Source organism: Dromaius novaehollandiae, chromosome 7, assembly GCF_036370855.1.
Source record: "Dromaius novaehollandiae isolate bDroNov1 chromosome 7, bDroNov1.hap1, whole genome shotgun sequence".
NCBI lineage: Eukaryota > Metazoa > Chordata > Aves > Casuariiformes > Dromaiidae > Dromaius > Dromaius novaehollandiae.
Genome location: NC_088104.1, coordinates 39821890 through 39840476, shown reverse-complemented (window position 1 = coordinate 39840476; position 18587 = coordinate 39821890). Strand labels below are relative to the sequence as shown.

Genomic DNA, 18587 nt, shown 5'->3' with positions numbered 1-18587 from the left:
TGGCTAAACTGTATGAAAACAGTTGCTTTTTAAAATAAATGTGACATATAAACTACTGAGTAGTCAAACTAGTTGGAACGGGGGAGTAGACTACTTTTGAGATTTCATTTCCTGGTTTAGGGGAGAAACCAAATTTTTCCAACAGTATCTACTGAGGATTAAAGAGCTCAGAAGGAATCTGTTTCTATGTTTGCATATGGAAGCTCTTCAGGTCTTTGATGCACTGATAACTTGTTTTATTAATGTGGAATTTCGATAAGGCTCTTTACTTTTTAATATGCTCATATTATGTTCGCATATGTAAATGTTACTGCATTTTCCAAGCCTAAAACTTAAATTATCAGCTGAAAACAGATTAGCCTAATCAAGTTAGCATCACAATATGGGGCAAAGCAGTTCATCTAGGTTTTGGGCTTTGTATTTCTTTCCCCTATTTATGAAAAAAACGCTACTATTATTTGTTATGAGAGGGGAGACATCTGCAGACAGAACATGGGGCTATTTTTTTTTTGCAAAGGCTACAAACATGACCAGTTTACTGCTGGAAGTGAAGACCTTAGTCAATTTTTTGAAAGACAGCAAAGTGGATATCTTCAGGCCAAGGCTGAAGCAGGCATAGGACTCCAGATCCTGCAGTCCTAAAAGCACAGTACCACATTGTTTGAACTAAAGGATTAAGGCAGTTAGCAGAGTGCTGTGATAGACTCTCACCCTTTTATATGGATCAGCCATGAAAAGAGCACAAATTGAACAGGCAGCATCTACACAGTGGAAGAAGAGGACTTGAAAGAAGGCTCATGCACACTGCATGCTCTTTAAACACATTGTTGGCTATTAGCCCAGTGGTACTTCAGGCTCATTGATCACACTGCTCAGGACAGCTTAAGTTCAGAAGATGTGCTTGTAGATCAAGTTGTGCAGGATCCAGTTGGACTGCCTCAGCAAAACCATGGCTTGAGGTTAAGCATCGTGTGTACTTGGGCTCTTTAAACTCAGCCTCAATCTATGCTTTTGTGTAAGCAACACTAATCTAGATTTGCAAATGGCCTCAGCCTGCAGCCTAATAGAGGAGCACACCCATCACAGCTGTGTGGCTGAAATACTTCCTCAGCCTGAGGAAGATGATCCTGATCCTAGCTGCTTGAAGACAACCTAGTGGTTTGCTATGTTTTAGAACAGCTCCTCACATCCAGGGTCACAATCGGTTTGTGAATCTAATGGATCAGAAATTCCTGAAAACTGGCAACCTCCTAGGTTCTTCTTTGTGCATGAAACATGAGGGGCAGAGTCCTCAAGTCTCCTACTGGCTACATGCATGACATCTGCAAATTCATGCTAGCTTATGCCCATATATTTGCCAAATGGTTGTCTAGCTGCACAAATCAGCACTTTATGTGCAGTTACCCAATCTGAATTACAGATATTATTGCAAACGAGCACCCGGTTTAACAAAACTAATAAATTTGCTGCAACTAGTTGCAGAAATGCAGCTTGAGTATCCAAATGTTCTCTCTTGAAAACAAAGCTGAAGAACTCATTGGATCTGGGAAGTATAGCAACTGTAAGCACAGTAGCATAGTCTCTCCCATGCCAGCAGGCAGATGAAGTTATGTAAAGATGGTAAAAAAAATGGATGATCAGATCTTATTACATCTATTGTACACTATAGAAAGGCAGTATTTCATGCAACTTTATTGGGCAAATCACCAATCAACCGAACAGTCACGCAACTACATCTGTTAGCTCTGAAATACATTAAATTTATATAGGCCACTTTTTTGATTATTACATTGGATTTCATCATTTGAAGAACCTGTACTCCCACCCAGTTCAAAGAAAAAAGTCAAGAGGGCAACTTGTAGTGCTCATTCCCATAAATTACCTCAGCCAGCGATTTGAATCAAAAAAAAAAAAAGAAAAAAAGAAAAAAGGATTAATTCTGCCTTAAGTCTTCTGCATTCTGACAAAGGTGCCATAAGATAAATGTAAAAGCATGTTATAATCAAGGACCTGATGGGTGGAAAGAGAAGTATTTCAGGTGGTTCTGACATATGTAAACATTCATTGTCTGAAGTAACTCCCTGTCATCATTTGATATTTCTGATTTTAAAAGTGCCTTTGGATGCTTGCGCAGGCTGGTATGTTGCCATGGATACAATGGTGTCAGCACTGAGTCTGTTAGTTAATGGGCTGATCTGTTTGTGTACCTCCAGAATGAAAAGAAAGAAAAATCCTATCATTTGTGTGGCTGTTAGCAAAGGAAAGCTGACAGTAAAACAAAATGACTCCACATTATGGTCTTTAGAATCTCTTCCTTTTTGAAATGATGGTATAGTAAAGAGAAGGAAGATAATAAAGCAAAGGAGGGAGGAGAGCTGCCAAACACTTACCAAAATCCCTTCTGAATAGCTTGAGGCAAGGGTCCCTACATGATAACATATCTGCTATATGGTCAAGAGGGGGAAAAAAAAAAAAATCAATCAGAAAACTTAATAATTTCGTTCCCTAATGGTCTGGCATCACTTTCTGCTACAGCAAGGAAAAGGAACAACAAAAATACCAAGTATAAAAGGTCAATAGGAGTGATGAATACCCAGACAATGCAACACAAAAGAGTAACTGTTTTTTGAGAGATATAACATGTATCCATTGTTTGCTCCCAGTGTAAAAATAATGTGCTAACTTACATCGCATGCATTAAATGCTTTTATACAGGCACAGCTCCACTGCACATTTAATGCTTTTATACAGGCACAGCTCCGCTGCTAAGTGAGAGGCATAACAGGTTGAGAAGTGATACTCTAGTAAACATACAGGAAATCAAGTAAAAAAAAGGGGCAGTGAGCCAGGCTATTTTCAAACTTTGCCTTGTTGTTGGTGTTAGAATAATCTCATAAATCACACATATAAGGCACACACCTGTGTGAGCTCAATTCCCACACATTAATAGTGTTTTCTATTAGGCAGCAACACAAGGCTGTTCCACTTGACTATGAGTTTTCATTTTTTGGTACCAGTTGTTCTAGAAGAAACTCTGCAAAGATTAAGCATATTACCACATATTTCACTGAGAGCTTTTTGCTTTTGAGTTTGGGATCAAAAGCACTAAAATTTTCAACGAGCTTTGTTCCTCACTGTTTACATATGTGTTTGAGCTAAATTGCTGTTAACAATAAGAAATAATAATCTGAGGTCCAGCGTACCTTATCTCAGGAGGGCTGTGTCACTGTATCTGAACTAGAAACCTAGTGCAAAATATTTTATAATGAACTCCTCTCTTCTTAACTGATCAGGCTTCTTTCACATCGTTTCCCTGCCATAAACAATCCTACCAGTTCCGGGATCATCTTTCGTGTCTCCCAGTGCTCACAAGTCATCCACCTGCAATAAATACAACCATCAAGAACAATCTCTTTGAGACACAGAAGCCAAACTGAAGGACAAAACTGCCATCCTCCCCCTTCCTGTAGGTTCCCGTTAATTCTTGCCTCCTTGTTCTTGCATCACTCTGCAGAGCTTGGCTGCTTTCCAGCTGCAATGAGAGGTGGCAGCTCCTGCCAGCTGTTGGCTCGAAGAGCACCCAAATAGCCAGCAACTCCACAGAAGCTTCTGCAGCACAAAACCCGCCAGGCTCTCCCTATGGCCTCGCTCCAGGCGGATTGAGCACAGCGACCCAGCTATGCCAAGGTGCTGGCTCTTTTCTTTATATCCTGTTGCTGATTCATATTGAAGACAGCGGACCTAAAGAAACGCTTTCCTCAAGCTATTTCTCCACACAATGACTGCAGTTACCACAGAGATGAAACACTGATGCAAAACGGTGGTCTTTGCACTCGCAGCTGAGAGAGGAGATAGTCTTGAAACCATCTTCATTTTGATAAGACAGTTATTTCTCATTATATTAGTGTCAAAAGATACTTGGCCAAATTCTGTTCTCATTTCTCTGAGGTAGTTCCATTTATGTCAATTGAATGCTCTTTCCTTTTTCTTTTTTTTTTTTTTTTTTTTTTCCTCCCTCCCCTACCATAAATGAAATGCAGAAGCTCCTAAGCATAGCTCTGCTTCACTCTCAGGCTACAGCAGAAGTCATCATGCATGTTTGTGACACAACACAAGGCCAAGTGTCCAGAAGGACATGATTAAACTACATAAAATGAGAGGGGCATGTTCAGCATAAATGCAGTTAGCACGCTCATTCTTCAGTGTGCAATCCAGAGATTCCCAAATGTGCCAGTAGAATCAAACCCTCTAAAATGTTCCTTTTTGCAAGGGGTGCACAACAGATAACCCAAGACCCCAGTAGCTTTGACGGTATGAAACTTCAAGCAGTTACTGAACAATAAATTCACACACTTTGCAGTCAAGGATCGGACAGTGAGTACTTGTTCTGACCATGTGAGGGAGCTAATTCAGCATTTATTTGGTTGGTCACATTGCCAGTGTTCTGATGGGGAGCTGAGGACTACAACAGGAATTGCTAAAGTGAATCAAATCAGCTTCCCATTTGGGGAAGGTGCTACAGACGTGAGTGTGAGAACTGTGCATAATGCCATTACTAAAAAATTTCCACAGTGAAAGCTTCATGCAATCCTTTCCCACCAAGAGGCTGGCTTATGCCTTGGAAAATGACAAATTGCATGCCTTCCAAAAACCTTGATTATCACTTAAGTCCTTGTGTTCACAGTCCTTCTAGATTCTGCTGGAAGTTCAGAGAAGCCTTCTCTCGAGTTCAGATAAACTGTTACTATATTCAGCTGTTGAGTTTGGAACTTACCTCCAGACTATTAATTAATATTGCTTGAAGCACAGCACTCTTGTCTTTCACATGTAGTTGCTCTAGGAACCAAAAGACAACAAGTCCTGTGGAATCAGAGGCATTCATTTTCATGACACTGCAAAAACGTAATCATAGTTTGTAAAGTATAAAACAAGTCATCAGTGAAAATTGGCAGGGAAAAGCTGAATGGTGTCACTGTTGCAGACAGACAGATCAATACTTACTGAGTGTATGGATAGTTCTGCAGTTCATATTGATAATACATTATGTAACCTGACTCTAATAACCAGGGTTTAACTTTGGGAATCAATCCTTCCATAGTATATTTTAGTACAGTGACAAAGTACAGGCAAGGACAGAGTTTTCCTCCAAGTCTGCACTATTTAATATAACTCTTAAAAAGAAACTTCACATTTCATCTTACTAATTTCTACTTTTCACTTTTTGACTGCTCTGCCATTGAACCATGAGACTCTGCTTTCACAAATTAACTATTCATAAAAGCATTTATAGGGAGGGTGGGGAAATGTCTGGTCAAGCCAAAAGACACACGTCTATTTTTCCAAATATGTTTGCATTGGTGAAGAAATTTCTGGAAAGCAATGACAAATAGAGCTGACAGTGTAGCTGAGATAACGTCAAAAATATTAGCAGTCTGGATTAGCAGGGCTTGCAGATACCTAACTACGCAGCTGGGAAATGAACAGGTTTTTGAATAAGGGGCAAAAGCTCAATAGGGCTGTTGTCTTATTGCAGGCAGGTTTTTGCTATTGTGAATCCTTCTAAAAGCTTGCTGCACCTCTGTCTGTTGAAGGGGATGAGGTGGGTGAAGGCCTCTGGCAGGACAGCAGAGGCACTGCCTACCTGCTAGGTCCTTGGGCTGCCCTGAGGAGGAAGGTCCCTCCCTTGAGGGCTCCTGTCCTCGGGGCTCAGCTACAGGACCTCTCTCAGGGTGACCTTCCCTGGCCCCAGCCGCCTCCCCTTGGTGCCTCTTTCTCCACCCCATGCCCACAGGCTCTCCAGGGAGGAGCCGTTCCTTCAAAGTCCCAAGCTGTACCCTGTAGGGGGGACTGTCAGGCACCCAGAGAGGTAAAACAAGGCTGGAAGCCACTGGCAGAACACAGGTAAACCTGCTCTGCTCTGTGGTGCAGCTGTGCCAGCAAGAAGCAGGACTTTCACCGTGACAGATGCACAAGTACACAGATGTTTCCTAGGGGGGTAAATCTTAATGATTGCTGTAGCGGTGCAGCTGCAGTTGTCTGTGGTGTTGACCATGCCATCAGAGTGAAAGCCATGGAGTTTTTTAGCAAAGCAAATCAGTTGCTCTCAGACAGGCAGCTCTCCCTACCGCTTCCAGTGGTCAGTCTGCCACTGCACAGCCTGAAGGTGCAGAGGCTCCAGCACACATCCCTGCAGTAGGTCACTCTAAAGACCTTTATCCCTCCCCGCCACAAGAATTACAAAGTTCTGTTACAGAAATACAGAGCAGCTACCAATATTTCCATAGAATTGCAGCAGGCACCAGAGACTTACAGCAGAGGCCATTACAGCATTTCCTTGCAGAAACCCCCAGGAGACCTTATTCAATATTCACCCTTATTCAAAAATTCCCTCCCAACACACACACACACACACACACACTCCTTAAAATCAGTGTCAACACGTTCCCCTTTAAGCAGAGATGAGTAAGATAAAAGCTAACAGTCATGGTCACTAATATCTCTGCATATGGGACCTGTAATATTCCTGCACATACATGATGAGCATCCTTTGGGTCTTGTCATATTTGAAATGCTTCAGTACCCACTCTGCTATTGCTTGGACTCTTATTATAGAGTCCTGTAGCTAAGCAACAGTAACTTCAGCAGGGAGCCTGAATGATGAGGCAAGGGCGATTTAATCCGCAGGAAACCTGTCCTCTCAAACAGCTCTGAACTGCTGGCACCAGCTAATCCTTACAGTTGATCTGTCTTAGTGCATACTTGGCTAAAGAAATTCAGACTTTGAAAGCGTCACATGAGAAACAGGACAATTAATACGCAGGCCTGCCTGCCAACACTGGCGGTGCGGCAGAGGGAGAGATGAGTGCAAAAGGAAAAGATAAACGTGTATCTATCTACCTGCATGTGGAAGAGGGTGCTGCAGCAGTGCTCTGTAGCAGGTGTTGTACGTGGAGGCAATTCGGTAGGAAGGTAACAGTGCGAGGCACTGTGAGCCATGCTGGGAAAGCCTCTAGTGCCTTCAGCAGGCTTCAGATCAGCTCTAACAGACTCGAAAGCAGCAAGTGAGGTTAGGACACCAGGTCCGTGCTTGCTGTGACTGAGAAACAAACCAGGGGAAGGGGTGTCACCTAAAAAAACAATCAGCAAGGCTAGTAATTAATGCCTTTCCATTTTCTGGGAAAAAGAAAAGAGGAAAAGCATCACCTACGTTAAAAATACAGCTAGCAAAGTTTTCGTAACACTCGAAACAGCAAAAAAATCCTGATCCACCCTCAGCTAGCCATAGAACTGACACACTTGACCTGGAGACAAAAGAGGAATCATGAGGAAGAGTTAAAAAAAATTAACTCATAAACAAATATTTAACAGAAAGCTGTCCCTTCCATGGGGGCATGTGGCGGGGGAACAACTGTAACTCTGTCAGTCAAGCCTCCTCCCTTTCAGGATGATTTACTCTCCTGAAGTGCTTGTCAGAGATCTAGACGGCCTGGTCTCAGGAGTGGGCTCAGACTCAGGCTTGACTGACACAGTAGTCATTTAGTCCTGGCCACTAACATCTTGGCTGGGGAAGGACCCCTTGTAGCTTCACCCTTGTCAGAGCCACTTGTTAAAGCCTTAACTCTGACCACTAATGACACCAGCCTGAATGGTGCTTTTTGCTCTGAGTCAGACCTTGATCCCAGCGCAGTCAAATTGTATAAGGACCTGCAGGCAGTTTTTGGCCAAGAAGCATGGAAATTAACTTTTTTCATCTGAACAGAGCTCTGAGGTATGAATAAAATGCCATTTGGCAGCATTCCTGAAACAAAGTACACGCATCATCAAATATAATTGCAGCACTGATATATTCCAGCTGCTGCTGCCCAATAGAATAATGCACTTTTCTAAGATCACCTTCACTCTCTTTTTCTTAAAACATTTACAGACATTTATAAGTTAAGCCTCACAACACACCTGTGCCTTACAAAAGTGTTGCTCAGAGAGGCACAGCAGCTTAGTAAAGATGCCAGGCTAGAGCCAAGGGCCTTGACTCAAGTCTTCATGCTGCCCCCAGCTCTCTGCCTCGCTTACCTGCCTTGGGTAAAGAGCTTTGTTAGCCTGCACTGTTATTTTTCATCTGCGACAGGGTCAAAGAGCCAACTTCTTGTCTTTTAGCGCTATCGTTAAGACAAAGACTTTTAAGTGTGCCAGGCAGTTTGCTCCCACGGGCTGGGAACTGTGTAATTTTTAGGTCAATAACAACATTTCTATCTCCTTTTCAGACTGACAGGCAGAGACTTCGGGGTTGCACAGAAACCCAGTAGCAGATCCAGAACCACAGAGATCTCCAGCCTAATGCCATAACCATGAGATCATGTATTTTACCACTCACTACAATTGATTTTTGTCCCTCTCACTTCTCAGCTGTGAAATTCATAGTTCATTCTTACCATGGAAAACAAACTTCCAATTATAGGTAATTAAAGTTTGATTTTTCACTTCAAATTTAGGAGTTAGCATTCTTATCAATCACCCAGCACCTCTCCCTCCTTTCAGTCAGGGTTTCCATAGGATTTAACAGGGACATCAGGTGGGCTGATTCTCTGCCTAGTAGGAGACATCTTTATGTGGACAGACAGTTGATTTGTGGCACTGACACAGGACTCTCTGAAGGTGAAAAACTTAAATCGGTTCAAAGAAGATAAATTCAGGAGGGATCATGATCCTCAGCAACTACTGAGGACAGTGATTCAGATGCATTATCTAGCTTGCAGACATCTCTGAGCTGCCAGCTGCTGGAAGGGGGTACCACGATCTTGGCCTCTATAAACTCTCTCTGCTTCATATACCCTTTCCTGAAGCATTCAGTACTGTCCACTGTACCATCCACCTGCTACACAGCTGTTTGTCTGAAATAGCCATGACAATTCTTCTGTTAGTAGGGAGACCTTAAAAAATATGATTTAAGCAATGCATTAAGCTTAGTCATTTCTTCAATGGTCTTTCCAACTAATAGAATAAATGAGAGGCATTTCTACAGTAAATGTGCAAAGCTCTTCACACATCTTGCAAAGCAAGCTGACAGACCTGAGGTGTGGCATGATCCGATTTTAGTGTTAGCATATAAGACTCCAAATTTATCTTAAAGGGAGCTGTAACTAAATTTTGAAACTATTAGATGATAGAATTAAATATTGGCTTGCTTGCCCCACATAAGAAGAACCGTATTTACAAATGGATGTCTTTTGAGATTTTTCTGCTGCCGGATATCTAACAGCTTCTGACATATGAACTATATCCTTAAAATCTAAATGAAATTTCTTAATCTACAGAAGCGAACTGAAAAAAGTTTCTGCTTGATACAGGGACCTACTCAATTTTTTCTACTCAGTGAAGTCCACAAATTCTAAACCCCTCCAGGGTAAAGTAAATGAAAAATAATTGACTTTATCTTCTTATCTGGAAAGGGGAAAAAGCTAAATAGCACTCTTAAGGTTTTCCAAGAAAATAAAAAGAATACAGAACAGGAAAAGATTAAATATTGTCCTATCATTTAAAATACATTAATATGGCCCATCCAACTGAAAAGCTTTTAGTCTCAGTAGATTGACTATTTTTAGATCTCAGAAGTTATAGCTGAGCAGCAAGGAAGGCAGAGTTTTGGAGGCAGAGGTCTTGCAATCCATCGTACGTTCACATTGATGGCCACAATTTGAAAGTTACTTTTTTCCTAACACCCAAACCATCCCAATAAAACTTGATTCCTAAAGCAAACAGAAAAACTAATGATCAGTCCCTAAACTTTAATACTGTGGATAAGTTCTGGACTAGTTTAAACATCTCATGCAACCAAAGCACAGCAATATTAAAGCTCCATTAGAGGCAATGTTTTACCCAGAATGGCTCAACATTTGCATACATATTAACACATTAGCCAACATACAGACTTGACTATGACCTCTAATTTTTAAAAATAAATAAGAGCCCAACACAGGTACTATTAATAAATAACAACAATAAAGCAATAAAACATGGTTTAATTTGCTTTTATAAGAGCCAGTTCATGTGTGCCATGCTTTCAAAAGGAAACATTAACCACTACTACTACTTACAAATGAAAAGCTAAAGAAGAAAGCACAACTAGCCTGTAGTTTGCAAATATTAAAGGTAAAACCACTAGCCACTGTCCTTTGCCCATGTCCTGGAGAGGTTAAAAAGGGGTGGGGGGGATGGAAGGGACAAAAAACTTACTCAGGGGCTATCAGTTCACTGGGCTTTTAGGTTATGCCCGTGTTTCCTGTGTGGTGCTTTACTGCACAAAGCAATGAGCAGTCGTGCACAGCGTGCCAGGGTGAGCTGTGTCCTCCCGGCGAATGACAGGCGGCCCTGCCGGAGGGGCAGCGAGGGGTCTCTCTGGCTCACCTAACAGGCACACGGCTGCTGGCCCCCGAGCTCTGCACCCTCGGGCAGCACCTCCACAACGCCACGGCAGCCGTCTGAGCTTGAGGACAGACATGGGCACGTGACAGGTCCGTGACTCAGGCGAGAGTAGATCATACAGGCAAGTATTTTGACTAATGATAGCCAGTGATCAAGACCACAGGGAAATTTTGATTTTTCAGTTAAATTCACAGAAACACCTCACAGGAAGGTAGAAACTGATGAACAGGCCTTTCCAGTAGTTTGTACACAGGTATAATATATGACAGGTAGAGTCAGCCCTTTTGCAACTTGTCCTCCCAGTTTTGACCTTCGATGCTAAGACTGATCACCTTAACAAACAGCAAGCACATCCCTTCCGTTCCTCCTTGTTCATCTTGCATTAAAATAGTGCCCACCCCACCCCATCTTTTTAAATTATTTTTTAATAAAGAAAGCAATTAAGAACATCTGTTGTGAGCAGCAGCATTCTACAGGCCAGGCCATGAACCAGCATGATTTGGTGTAGCAGCGGCACCAAATCTGACCACTTTAAAGGTTGGTGGGATAAAGATAAAATCAGAATGAGAAAACACCCTAGAACACCACTTATTTTTGTTTCCAAAAGCTATAAAAAGGGGAGGGGAACCCTATACTTCTTAAACACTTTAAAAGCGAAATGTAAAAAGGAATTTACTCCGGGAAGCACATATAAATCTCTTTTATTACATTTCATAGACAGCCCTGAATGACTACTTCTGACAACTGCTGGCAATAAGGTGAACTTGATTAAATTCTTCTTAGCTATATATCAATTTTATAAATTTACAGCTATAATGTAATTAAAGCTTTCTTATGTTAGGCTACAAGTGATTTTACTGTAGCCACATTCTCTAGACTGAAATTTTGGATATATTTTGGGGAAGAAATGTAAGATTCAAGGCAGAGTCAGAGGTGTTAAGTGACCTGAAAATTTTCACAAAACCAGGAAAATTAGATGTGTGCTACTATTTGTATGGCAGATTCATTCTAGAAAGTACAGCTTCTGTAATATTACGATCAAGGCCAGATTAAATGACCTATTTAATGCAACCGCTTGCTTTATCAGACTTATTGATCCTTTCTGACCTTTCCCTTAGAAGACATAAATGTATCTCAACAGTTCAGTTGAGCTCTCTTTCAGAAAAGAGAGCGTGTTAGTTTAAAACTGCAGATTCGGGATAAGAAAAATGGCCAAATTGGTGTGGCATAACCTTATACCTGTGCTGCAAACTGTTACAGTGCCTGAACTGCTAATTCACAACCAGCTCAGGCACCTGTGCAGGGAGACAGCTGGAAGTCCTAATCTTATCAGCTGGTCCAAGCTAAGCCAACCCCACTGTTCAGTCAGAGCCCTGAGTCTCTTGGGCTGTCAGGGAGATTTTTACATCATGGAAGTACTTTTGAAAGTTTTGTTCAGTCTTGTAAAAACTTAATAACTTAATCTTCCCGGTATCTTGCAAGACAGAAAGACTCCACACAAATTCTATTAGGTGAAAACAATTTCCTGTAACCAAAGTGACACTGCTTTGCTTTTGCAGAGGGAACATCCACCCTTCAGAATGACATGAGCTGTACAGTAGAAGAATGAGTAATCAGCTACTGGTGGCATTTTGAGATTGCTTTCTTTCATTTCTTAGATTGCTACCGAAATCCATGATGATATAAGGCAACTCGACTTGGACAGACTCTGATTTCTTAGTGGACCTCTACCTTGAATTTTCCTACATTAAATATGTATATATACACACACACGCATATATACATACACACACACAGAGTTATATATTCAATACATATATAAAAATTGGATCCTACTCCAAGAGACAATGCCAAAAGCCTAGTAAAATTGATGAAGTGGCTCCCATTGGCTTCCTTAGGCACTGGTTCAAAATATTAATCTGATTAACATTATGGCTCAAATTCAACAAGGTTGTTAAGCACTTATCTAACTCAAAGCATATGAACAGTCCCATTATGATGATTCGTGGATTTAAAAATAGAAACATATTTAAATGCTCTGCTAAACTGGGGTCTAAATGAAATCAATATATGCCATGCCTCTTACTCATGAAATATTAAGGGAAGATACATAATTTAGTGTGCTCTGTGTAGGCATATATACTTAGCACTGATTATAGTGTAATAGATTTATGCATAATTTAAAGTGTATAGCACTCACTTTATGCAAAAACCCCTCACCCTTCATTAAATCCAGAACAGTACATTTTTAGTGATCTGGGAATATATTTTACTCTTTTAAACTTTGAACGTCTGGATAATTCTGTTTTCACATATTCAAAAGCCCTTTTCCAAAGCAAAAGAAATCACAGTCTCCCCGAAAGCACTTAGCGGAGAGACTGAAACAAGCGAGTGCCTCCCAGCCAGACGCCGGACAGCGCAGAGGTCCTCTGCCGACCTCTGCTGCCAGACCCCGCCACAGCCAGCACTCGCACCAGGAGGTACCCGTCACTGCAAGAGCTTCCCTCTCTCCTCGGGGTCATCCATCGTCACAGCTAAAGAAATTCCGGGTCACATTCAATGGTGCAGTCAGCTGGACAGGAAGAAAGCAAGTCCACAGTAGTAAAGCCGTGCTATTTACCTGGTCCCAGAGATAACTATCATTATTATTGGTTTATGAGCCATTTCTCTGTTCCGGTCTTTGTTTGCCAATAGCATCTGTGGACCTTCAAGTAATATATTAATGATTCAGTGAGAGAGGCACTCAGAGGCAGACTTAGCTATATTTATGTAACGAAATGCATTTCTTCTCTGCAGTCCACATCAGAGAGTGTAATTAACCTGCTTAAAGTCAGCATGTGTTTAAAAGCCTTGCTCAGCTGAGAGACATGTGACACATTTAGCACCTGCTGCACATGGACAGGTTTTAAAGCTTTGCTTCCCTTTATCACAACATGCCCCTTCCCTGCACACACCTGGAACAGGCTTGCCACTGCCGGAGAAGGCTGTACCGCAGCCTGGGGTGGCTTGTGAGCTGTTGATGGCGAGTCCGAGCTCTCCGTGCCACACGGGCAGAGTAGGGAAGGTCTGTCCGAGGCTGCGCATCTCCTAGTTCTGGGAAGACAGTTCTCTACCAAAGTGGGAGAAGGGGTGAGAAGAAATGGGAGAAAGGAAATCCCCTGGCTTTATCCAGCAGAAGAGGGCAGTTACCAGAAAATTCCTCCTGGCTGGATTCCCATGTTTGAGGCTATAGCTGGCTCAGTGGGGGAGCTAGCTGGAAGCTTCTATCAATGGGAAGCAGAGAGAAAAGCCACGGATCACACCTCAGCACCGGAGACCTCAGCTGGCCCAAACATCCTGCCATCATTCCTGCTCCCCGGATGATCAGACCTGCCATGTCCCTCCTGCACTAGGATTTCCTTACAAGCAGGATCTCATCCTATGCTTGCTGGACAGTCTTAAGGAAGGAGGCTAATTTCACTGCTGAGTACAACAGCCCTGTCTCTTCCTTAACACCGTTGCTTACTACTTGAGGCATCAGTCAGCATGCCTGCATTCTTGGACTTCCCTAAGCATCCCAGGGGAGGGAGGAAGCTGAATTAGCCCCAGAAGTGATGCAAGGGGCTACATTTGTGGAAGGTGTACAGATCTGTCAGTAGGGATGCTGCAATAACAGCAAAAGACTCTGCCGCTTCTCCCTCCCATTCTGGATTTCTCTTGCCCACAGAAACGCTCTGAGAAAACGGAAGAAGCACAATCAATACCAGGCTGCAGCCAAGAACATTCTGAAGCTTCCCACTCCATGCATATGCATAAGGGTTAGGGATGGCCCAGTTCTTTATAAGCAAACAGATATTAAAGTAAATATCAATGCCCCCTTACTTACTTCCTTTTGCATCCTCCTTATTTCCTTTGCCACTTCAGCTGAAGAGACAACCAAATGCCACACAGACGTGCCAGCAGGGAAACCAAAGAGATGTGCCACAAGCAGTGGCCCTGGCTATGACTTGATTCAGCAGGACACCTTCCGAATGCCTTCTACCACCCTTGAACTCCCAGTGAAGTACTCTCCAGTTCCCAGAGATGTCCCTCATGTGGAACACCATGACAAAATAAACAAATCAATCAATAAAACAACCACAGACTTAAGCCTTCACAAAAGACCAGATGGGATCTTTATACTGGTGAAATCCTAGCTGTTCCTGGTCTTCCAAAAATTCTTAAAGTGTTTGACATAAAATTGAAATAAAATTCCTAAGGCCAGGCCTATCTTATAAAGCTTGTCATAGACAAGGATTAGCACATGAAACTCAAGTCAGGGAAAATGCTGGGAACAGCAGTGTCTTGGGGTACCATTCTTCCAGCTGTGTTCTGTGTTGAGACCTGTGTCCTGCTGTGTAGCTGTGATGCTTTCAAATATTTTTGGCTTCACTGCAAGAGGATATCAGAAAACACTTTTGCTTATGTTAAGCTCTCACAAAGCTGTATGGCCTCTTTAACCCATCATTTACATTTCTTATCGCGAATAGGAATTTCAGCCCACTGTCTTATTGTTTGCTTAGAGGTGAAGAAATAGCTGAATCTAAGTATGAAGGAAACAAGAAAACTAAATAAAATTGTAGTTGTGGCCTAGTTTCAAATTCAAGCCAATCAAATTGTGATTTCACATGACTTCTGGGAGAAAATGGTGAAGTACGCAAATTTCATTTGAAGATTTTTGGAAAAAAGACAGACCAAATTTATAAGTTTCAGAAAATCTGATCAAAATATTCCGGTGGTAGCACCATGGGATATAAGTACTTACCACTAGTAGTCGCACTCACCAAATTATTATGCCTGAAAACTAGAGAGTTAGTGTCATGCGTGACTTCCCCATACCAATCATTTGCTAAGTATGCAATGATTAGCAGAGAACAAGCCTCTAAACTGGGTGCTTTGAAAATGTTTCCGGGAAGCAGGCAGCAAATAGTTTGAGCGCCACCAAAAACACAGGCAAAACCTCCCCAGAAAGCAAGTGCTGCAGCTGGACATGGGCTCTGGCAAAGAGACAGGAGCTGAACATGCAGTCCAAAGAGATACAAGGGGCAGGAAACCCTAGAAATGGATGGTTCAGTCCCTCCCTGCAGTGAGGGATCCTTGCACTCACAACCCCTCACTTGAACTGCAGCCTTTTTTTTTAATTGTTTTTATTATTTTAATTCTAATTTTTAATTTAACATGGATACACAAGTCAGTGGCACTACCCTGAAGTCATTAACAGATGAGTAAGTGCTATCCATCTCCAGCCACCTCTAGCCTCAAATCAATAAGGGAAAAGGTAGAGTTCTTGCTCCCTCAGCAAGCCAACATAGGCCTTTTTTTGGCTGAGTGCCAGTAGGCTGATTTGAGATTGGTTCTTTACATACATACAAAGATAAGTTTCATCAAACTCACCAACTTGGTGTGCACGTAGATTCATGCAGCATTATTAAATACTCTCTAAAATAAGAGCTACCAAACTATTTTTTACCTAAAAAAAAAGTCATTTCTAAGTGTTGTTTAGAAGGTGGTCAATTCCGAAATGATCCAAAGCATGGTTGAAAAGCAAGGTTTGACTTTCACTTTGTAAAGTGAGATTCATTTCACAGGGTTAAAAAGGCTGTCAGAAACAACTGGTTTTTTGTATGGCTGTATGGGTTTTTCTTAGACCTTTTGATATGTCCACGGGAAGTTTCTATGGATATACCACATCCTTTAGCATCTGTATTCCAGAATACCAGAAGGGGATTTGCCAGCAAATCTAAGTTATAACTGCTGGGGGGATACATGGGAGGGGAGAGCTGTTCTTTACTTTTCAACTTTACTTCCCTGTAAGTGAAATACACCACTGCTGTGTGCAAACTGCATTACACATGCTTAGTGATAGATGGTGCTACACGAACATGGATTTTGTTTCCAAACAACTGTATAAAATATTAAATATTACATATACATACACACAAAGTGTGCATAAGCAGTGCCACTATTTTATTTTCATTATTTCTTACATGTACATAAATGTTATTGGAAATAAAAACGAGGAAGACAATTTATCAAGACCTGACACTTCAGCGTGTTTTACAAGGAGATGGCTGTTGTCACATTTACCGACACAGGTCTACAGTCAGGCCTCTCCCGAGTCTGCTGGACATCCTTACAGTCTAACTTGGTTTGTCAAAAAAAAAAATCTCAGATTGGAAGGGGTTTATAGCCTGTCCAAACCCAGGTGTAAGTGCCTATACCAAAATCAGGATCTACAAATGACTATAGCTTATTCACTATTTAAGCTAAAGCAAGACACAGACCAAAGGAAGTAAGAAAAATACCCCCAGGTAGCAGGGACATAAAAAGTTAGATTCAGCTCCGAGAATGCCAGTCAGACTCATATCTGCTGACAAAATCATCAGAAGAGATTCAGTATTTCATTATACCATTTTCCAAAATAGAAAATGGAATATTCCCTATGATTCAACCTTCAGTGAAAAACTCCAATACAATTAAAAATGTTCCCCTTTAGCCAACAACTGAAGAGCAAGAATAGGAGAAGGTGGTCATGAATAACATACTAATATCAGCCTGACTTAACTTTAACTTCTCATTTCCTGGATCCTGAAATATCACCTGTAGAGTGTGCTATTTCTAATAGCAAAGCCCCTAAAACAAAGTGTTTAAACAGCACTAGCAATTACAATAACGGAAGAGATAAATTTCCATTTGATCTAAATGCCAACCTGGTCCTCATTGCTGACTGTTATCTGACACAGTAAGTAGCCCATCAGAAGAGAAGATACCCTCAAATCACAAGAAGAGGGAGAACCAGACTAAGCAGAGTGAGGTGCATAGAGAAAAGGGCATCCAAAGCATATTACATCAGTAATCACACTAGGGAGTAAAAGTTGCAGACCAATAATCAAGTGAAATCAAGCAGAGCAAAAACAGCAGAAAGCTCACAATTTTCTTTTTTCTTTCTTTTTTTTTTTTTAAAGTATGATTATCTTTGCTATTAATATGTATGAAAAAATGTTTCTACTGACTCATACTGATGTGCTCTCCATCTCTCACGCACCTACACCCAAGGATTAGATACGCCCTGCTGTAACATGTAAATAGTGAAAACACCTGCTAAGGAGGAAGGGGAATCAAGTGAGCACCACGGCTGAGAGAAGAACAGGAAAAAAACCATAATTTGAAAAATATAATTAGCAAGATTCCCTTCATCCTGTTAGCACATGGGAGCAGGCAGAAGTTTGCTTCACCCTCTATATTCCGTTCAGACGAGGGGTGTGCTTTTGAAGCAATCACCCTACTGTCCCCAACTATTGCACTTTGATTTACCTTGCAGAGCAACATCAAGGCACTCAAACTAGACTCGCTCAGGATGAAACTAGACAATGATTTGGTCACATTGCCAAGGGGAGTTTAGGCCACAAGAGCAGACTAGAGCTGGCCCAAAGCAAAGCCTGGAAAACATGCACAGGACACAGGTCAGGTTTTCAGCAGACTTTTACATGGCACGGAGACTTCGGTCAGCTCCTGAACGCGTGCCAGCACTGCAGCTGCCTTAGGAGTACAGTAACGCTCTGGCCAAAGACAACAGCAATGCCAGCCCGTCCCTTCTCTCACAGGACTCGAACACTCATTATTCTGGCTGGTGCCCATGGGGCAGCTCATTCTTAGTTTTTCCTCAGGATCAGACTGTGTAGCAATGGCAGGAGCCCTCATCTCCTAGCTGAGCTATGAAAGCTTCCACTCCTCCTCCTCTCTGTAAACCACCAACCCCACCTTCCCACAGCACTGAGCAGTGAAGCCAGAGAGCTCCTAGAGAGTTTCTTGCAGAATGAAAATGGGAATATTAGCTTTATGACATTAACTGCAGTATTAAACCAGCAGGATCTGAACCATATTTAATAACACACTTGTTCCAGGCAGAGACACTTAAATCTCCCACCATCAGCTCTTAACTCTCAAAATATTTGTACTCCAGCTCTGAGTTGTGTATGGGCCAAGCAGTGATTAGAAAACTTAAGCATCCAGGGAAGCTTCCTGAATGGATTTGTATTTCCTCATTTAAGTTCACAGGTCAAATAAAAGCTGTTGCTCTGCCCTCTGAAAGAAGCTTGTTTTACTGAATTTGAGAAAGTATAAAGAACAGAAACTGATGTGGGTAGAAA

The 18587-nt window shown here is 41.8% G+C and overlaps 1 protein-coding gene across 1 annotated transcript in view; it reads right to left on the bottom strand.

Moving 5' to 3' along the window:
- The window catches only part of MAP2 (microtubule associated protein 2), a 273633-nt gene that overhangs the window by 243098 nt on the left and 11948 nt on the right, over positions 1 to 18587 (bottom strand). Inside the window, exons 2-4 of the mRNA XM_064515289.1 lie at positions 4775 to 4836; positions 3204 to 3381; positions 2391 to 2444 (exon numbers count right to left, since the gene is read on the bottom strand). The gene's annotated coding sequence lies outside the window, so the exon portion shown is untranslated. The remainder of the gene's footprint in view (positions 1 to 2390; positions 2445 to 3203; positions 3382 to 4774; positions 4837 to 18587) is intronic.